The following is a 7,742-nucleotide window of genomic DNA, read 5'->3' on the forward strand; positions in this document are numbered from 1 at the left end:
AATCCTAGCTCCAGTCTAAGAACAATTAGTTCTTACAACATGGCCATGCTCCACTCACCCTCATAAAGGAAACACACAAGATATGGGAGCTATAACAAAGTGTGGTAAAGAAATTAGATGGGGCCTGACTATCAGAAAGAATAGCGTCTGAGGTCTTAAAAGCTTGTTTCTGAACAAGCAGCCATCTAAGTAAGACATCAACTAAACCCACATGGAAGAAGCATACCAACATCCATGACTCAAGGATTTTAAAATATGTAATTCAAATCCAATTGAGGTAATAATATCAAAGCTTAAATTGTGAGATTCTAGTGTGTACAAGGCTATGGATGACAACAGAAAGCCAAATATATTTTCAGGATCTACACAGGGAATACGATTCCAGTTATTCCCTTCTAACCAGAATTGAAGGACAGGAATAAGCTGGCTATTAGACTCTCAGAGAGTACTGGAGACTCAACTATAGTTGAGTAAAATTATAAATCTGACTTCAACCTTGTCATTTTATGTCCATTCTGATACATCTGGGGCTTAATCTGTTTTTTCATATTGTCTGTGTTGGTTTTTGCTTTGTTTTTTTCCTATTGAGGCTTATCTCTGTTGAATTTTGTCATTCTTGACTCTTTGTCATGCATTGCTCGATGGTTTGGGGATATTAACCTTGGGTAGGTGAATCCATAGACACAACAACTGGAGAAAGAGTTCCTGGAGGCTATGGCAGAAGGGACGTAGAGCTGGGGGAGGAGAGGCTGATATCAAGTAGCTCAAGAAGGAAAAAACTATTCTGAAACTAATTTTGGTAGCAATTGCACAACACTGCTTGTTACAATTGAACTATGGCGCGGTCTGAGGTCTGGATTGGCTCCTAATGAAATAGCTTGGGGAAAACATACATTTTATCAAGGAAGTTGCACACTGTTGCAGAGGGTGTATGTTACACTAGTTTGACTAGATGAACAAACCCAGTGACCCTTATATATGTATGAGAAAGTGCTGTCTATCAAGAAGTACTTATAGTTCAGGGAAGCATGCCTGCCCAGTCTACCTCAAGCCCGTACCTCCAATTCTACCCCATAAGTCCCTCTTCTGACCCACACAGTCACAAACAATGACACAGAATGCTAGAAGATCACAGGCAAGTGGGTGCAAAATCCTCTGGATCCAAGGTCAGTAGAAGCATGGCAGGCATCTGACAACATTCAGGGTGGCCAGCAAGTAGGAAGGTCAAGGGGGAGTGAGAGAGAGGCTGTCTCCCACAGCGTCACTATGTATCTAATCCACACTTCTAAGAGACATAACCAGGCTACAACCCATCAACATGCTAAATTCCACTCACAACCAGTCATTTCTCGTGGACATAAAATCATCCAACTACCACAGGGGATTGAAGGTCACAAGGTCACATAGAGGCCACCACCCCAAATCTCAGGAAGCCATAGCAGGAACTCTGGTAACAGGGGGGAAAAAAAGATCATTCACGTGCACATAAAACAATTGAACATAGCATGGCTTGGGTAAGATGTACTTCCATCCTCAAAATAAAATCCTTGTTTGTCAGCACTTTAAAGAGGTCTTGTGTATCAGATTTACACAAGTGAGACCTGTCTTTTGATCACTTGACTATTGCTTCCATGAGCATTGATCCAAGCAAGACTAAACCCTCTACAGCTTCAAATGTTTCTCCATGTACTGTGATGTGCCCTCGTGGTCCAGTTGTGAGGAGTTGGGTCTTCTTTATATTCAGTTGTCTTCCATTCCGCAGGTTGCAAACCTTGATCTTCATCATCAGCTATTTCAAGTCTTTCTCACTTTCAGCAAGCAAGGTCATGCCATCTGCATATCACAGGTTGTTAACAAGCTTCTTCCAGTCCTAAGGCTGTGTACTTCTTCATGTAAACTAGCTTCTCTGATGATTGGTTTAGCATACAGATGAAGTATGGTGAGAGGATACAACCCTGATGCACACCTTCCTGATTTGAAACCATGCAGGATTCCCTTGTTCTGTTCTCACATCTGTCTTTCGATCCGTGAACAAGTTCCACATGTTCATAATGAGTTAGTCTGGAATTCCCATTCTTCTCAAGATCATCCATAGTTTGTAATTATCCACAGAGTTGAATGCCTTTTCATACTCAATAAAACAAAAGTAAACATCTTTCTGTAATTCTCTGAGTTCTGGTATTTTCTCCTCTTCTAAATCAGGCCGGAAGCCCTGTTAGTTCCCTGTCCGCTGCAAGAAAACTGCAAATGATCTAAACTTGCAAGGGGCAAAGTATGACTCTATGAAAATTGGAAGTTGTCAAAAATAGAATGGAAGAAATGAAAATCGATATCCTTGGGATTAGTGGTCTGAATTGACTGGTATTGGCTATTTTGAATCAGGAAAGTATATGATTTTCTATGCAGGGAATGACATAATCAATAGGAATGGGATTCCTTTCAGAACACTTTTAAATCAATCTTGAGGTATAATGCTGTCTGTGATAGGAGTTTATCTATGCAGTTTCAAGGAAATCCACTCAATATCTTACAATTATAGAGATTTATGCATGAATGAACCACGGAAGTTAGTGTTCGAGAAACTGAAGAATTCTAGCAATGTCTTCAGTCTGAAATTGATCATATATACAACCAAGGTGCAATGATAATTATTAGTGATTGAAAAGCAAAAGTTGGAAACTAAGAGGAAGTAATAGTGGTTCAAAAATAGTCTTTATAATAGAAATGAAGCTGGGGATCGCAACTGTGCTTAATACATCCTATATCTTAGCAAAAACCTTTTGTAGTTTATTATGGATAATTATAATGACATGTTAATTTTGCGATGTTTTAGATGCTGTGTCTGTTGTATATTGTACATGTTGCATGCATCACATGCAAATTTCCTCATAACATTTTCTTTGATCAATTATATAGTATCATATAGTATTTATTCATTGAAACTTGGATTCTGTAAGAAATTTTAATTATTTCAACCATTAAATACACCCACTTTATAACATAAATTTAAATAAACCCTGAATAAGCATATATAACCTTCAGTTTGTATAGGGCTAGAAAAGGTCTTCAAACAGCATTTTATTTTTTACAAGTTCACATATTTAATTTAAGTTTATAATACTTTTTGTAAATTAGTACAAGCATGACATAATAATGAATGTGAATAAGTTAACAGTTAAATGCATTTACTCGGTTCTCATACTTTGCTAATTTAGGAAAATGCCCTCTTTTCCTAAAATTTCAAGCAAAATATCTGATAGGACAAAGTGTTGGCATATAAGGAAATATTTTCCTTCCACAATTTATATCTCCTTGTTGAATTTTGGTTAAAAAGGTTTATAAAATAAAATAGTTAATTCAATCATCAAATCATAATGATAAGTTATTTAATAAATATTTCCAAAATGTTTATTATATTTAATTCCACTAGTAAGCAGAGAAAATTCTTCTAAATGCATTTCAAACACAATACATTTGCTCAGTGAAATGATTTAACATTGAAATTATTAAAATCAATTATGAAAAAACTCTCTTTTGTTTCTTTATAATAAATTCTCAAAGAGAGGTCATATGCATTAAAGCTAGTTAGCCATATTTCTCTTTGGTAAACATTCTGCAAGTATAGACATTAGCATACAGTGCTGTCATCATGCCATTAGTCTTATTCCTGCCTTATAAAGATCTCATTCTTTGGGGATTTGACTAATGGAATTTAATTGCTGAGGCAATAATGGCATCCTCAGAGCAGAGACTGCCAAATCAACCATACTGTGCTCAACTATACAGAACGGTGCCAAATTGTGTGCATCTACTCAGAAACAAGCTGTTCATTAAAATGGGGGGGAAAATTAAAAGGTAAACAGCAAAACAGATTTTAAATAATAAGTATGAAGTCTTGGCACACTTTAAGCAGTTGATTTATTTTTCCACAGTATCAAAAGTCAATATGGCAAATTCTGTCTGAGAATAAACAGAATTAATAAGTAAAATTCAGCATCTATTTTACTATCAACCTGATGTCAGAAAATTAATGTGTCAAAGATATATTACAATTTGCAGTTGTGCCTTAATAGTCAAACCCATTCATCTACTTCAAAATAAATTTATTCTTGTGCTACCCACTGTACAAGTCTGTGCATACCATAATTTCACATTTTATTTAAAACATGATTTGATATTTTGGAGAATTTTCTACATAAAAATATTAAATTGTATGTCAGCATCCTATTGCACATTCTTTGTGGGAGCTTGAGATTTAAGAAAGTTCTATTTGGATATAAATTTTAATTGATAGCAAAGTTTCAAAAATAAGAATATATAAGATATCCCTGTATAACTGTTATGTAGTTTTGACTGCTCCTAACACTTTAATCCAATTTCATATCATATCAAAATACTCTACAATCTTAGAATGGTCTTCTCTTTTATTTTGACATTATGTTCTTGTTTTGCTAATATTTTGTACAACTATTACATTATCATTAGTTATACCTTATATGGTAATATTATGTAACAATTTTATTGACAAATTTATTAACAATGAACTTAAGAAATGCTTATTTTATTAATGTGAGGCTCTTCTACTTCTAACACAGTTACCATAAGTAGCATGATTTAAATTCATGTTTTCTGCTTAAAAATTTAACAAAAAATTGATCAATGTAAATAAGAAAGCAGTGAATATTCAACAACAAATTGTTTACATAAAAGTACTATTAACTTTCTATGAGTTATAATCACAGGCATATGTACATATACATATATTTACTTGAAAATATAGAATTCCATGGGTCTAATATCATTTTTCTATATCAATCATGTTTTTTAATTGATAGTTTTTATAAATAACTTAATAAATCCACAATAACACATCCTTTCCCTCTATCATAATAGATACTAAAGTTTTTTGTTTATTTGTTTGTTTCCAATTTTTAGCAGTACACATTCTGATCAGGCAAATAAATAATCCCCCTAAAGAATCTCAATAAAAATTCCATGCAATTTATAAAGATGGCATGTAGTCCTCTATATAGTTACCAATGATTGATATTTCCGATGAGTGGGCCCATCAATACTTATAGGAAACTGAGCTTCTGCGAAGAGTGATGATATAATTTGAGAGCTCATAAGGGCGATGGCTGACCAATGTGGTAAGCACGATGGATGCGACTGAAATGTCCATGTGAAGACTGTTGAAATAACAAATATTTGCTAATAAATATTTATCACTTTTATATATTACTTATACCTCAGTACATAATTCTCATTGCGATTGTCATTCCATTATTAATATTAATTTTATTATATTATTTGGATATAGCTTGGAACATTATATTATTTGGAACATTATTTGGATATAGTTTGCTCAAACTTTCAGATTATGAAAATAAATGTATCTGGACGTCCAAATTATCGTCAGTTTCTTCATTATTTATTTGTTCTAGATACCATATTTGTTCTCTTTTGTCATTTTAATTCCCAGAATTTTGTAGGAAAACATTTTAATCATAATCTTAAAGGTTGAAGATCTATGTTTAAACTGCTTTATAATTTTCTCAGTTAAGTCTTTATTTCCAACCGCTTTATTGACACACAATTTACATATCATACAATTCCATAATTCAATTGCTAAATCATATTAAAGAGAATTGCAAAATAATTACCACATAAAATTTAGAGCATCCCAATTCCCTTAAGTCGCCTTTAAAATGAGTTGTGCAACAATCATTCTAGTGTTCCCTCTCCTCTCCCGCCTTCCTGCTCTACTTTTGAATTCTCCTTTCCCTTCTTTTTTTTTTTTTTAAGTCTGATGCTCTATATTTCTCAGGGGTCATGGGCATCGATGTGCAGCCAGGCCACCTATCTTGCTCAGCCCCTTAGGCTCTGTGGCTGGAGGACAGCCACCCTGGGCCCTGGAGACAGCTCAGCAGAAAAAGGGAAAGGATCATTGGCCAGCCCCACTCCTGTCTTGGTTTATCCCCCAGTGGGTAGGTCAAATCAGCAACTTTTCCCAAACTGTATCTTCAAGGCCATCCTCTGTAGTGCTGCCATCTAGGGAGAGGGCGTCATGTTTCAGGCTGAGGCCGGTCCTGCAGTCATCTCTGGGTATGAGATTCTCTGAGCAGGAACATCATCCTCAAGTATTGGAACACCAGAATGAGGCCTATTCTTGCTCTCCCTTTCCTGTGAAGATAAAGATAATACCCTCCCCTTGGCTGGGTTAGTGTCCTAACACCCCCCTCCCCCATTGTCATCTTTTTTCTTCTTCCACCCCTTTGTGGGACTCAAAGGCATATTGAGGATGGGGAGGGGCTTGCCTTCCAGCACAGGTTCTTTCTGCATCTGTTTTTGATGATGATAGAATCTGTCATCATTGGTTTGGCTCATGACAGACTATTTGGTCCTCAGCCTGGGTACTGTGTGGTGGGTGCATTTTCCTTTATGCACATTCTGCTATTTGAACTTACTTCAGTGGACTCATGTTGTACTTGACCTTTTGGGTTTGGCTAACTTCACTCAACACTCCAACTCTTTCCATGAGATGAGGTGTTTCATCATTATTTTTTAGGGATGTGTACTGGAATGTGGGCCTCCACTTAAATCTTACCTCAGTACAAGACCAGTGTGTTCTAATAATACGGCATTGTATGATACTTTCTGACACGATCACTGAAGACAAAATGGGTGTATACGCAAATGTGGTGAAGAAAGCTGATGGTGCCTGGCTATTCAAAATATAGTGTCTGGGGTAGTAAAGGCTTGCAGTCAAACAAGCAGCTATCTAGAAGGGAATCAACATTGCCCACATGGAAGAAGCACACCAGCCTTTGTGATCATGAGGTGGCGACAGGAAAAGGTATCAGAAGTTCAAAACCAAGCAACCAAATTGATGTGAAGGGGTGGGGATGTAGTGGAGACCCAAAACCCATTTGCAAGTTAATTGGGGAGTCCCTCTGAGAAGGGCCACATGGAAGGGATGATAAATCCAGGGTGTGGGATAGCACTGATGAAGCACATAACTATCCTCTAGTTCTTTACTATTTCATCCCCCTACCATTATGTTTTTTGTTTTGTTTTACCTCATTAATATTAGACTTACATATGTTCATTTGTATAATTAAGATAGTTCAATACGTGAAAGCCAAGATAAAAAACAAGTCAGAAACAGTAACAGGAGTAATGGTTTCCTGAGGGAACAAGACGTGAGCAGGAAGTGGGGGGTAGGGGGTGGACCAGCTGATAGCACTGATGACTGTATAACCCCACTCAAGAGGAGCGAACAACAGAATTGTATGTAAATGGATCTATAGGACAGTGTAAGATGCAGCAAAATAATAAAAATAATAAGGGTTGTGTGCGGGGAGGGTGTGCAGGGAGGGGATAAAGTGAAGCTGACATCAAGGAGTTCAAGAAGAAAAAAATATTTTGAAACTGGCTGTGGTAGCAATTGTAAAATACTGCCTGATGTGATTGCTGTAAGAGCTCCCAATAAATTGATTAAAAATAAAACAAAATGTAAAATAAAAATAATAAAATAAAAAAAAACTTGTCATTTTTGTCATCACATTAGCCCTGCAGTATAGAATAGGACTGTTCACTGGTTGTAATTTTTACCAGAACAGATCTCAAGGTTTCATCTCCTACAGAGCCAAAGGATATTCAAACTGCAAAACGTTCAGTGTAGTAGGCCACCCTACCCATGACATCACCAGGACTCTTTTTAACAAAGCTTTTTTTTTTTT

Source organism: Echinops telfairi, unplaced genomic scaffold (assembly GCF_000313985.2).
Source record: "Echinops telfairi isolate 266 unplaced genomic scaffold, ASM31398v2 ScPeMD7_7401;HRSCAF=8416, whole genome shotgun sequence".
NCBI lineage: Eukaryota > Metazoa > Chordata > Mammalia > Afrosoricida > Tenrecidae > Echinops > Echinops telfairi.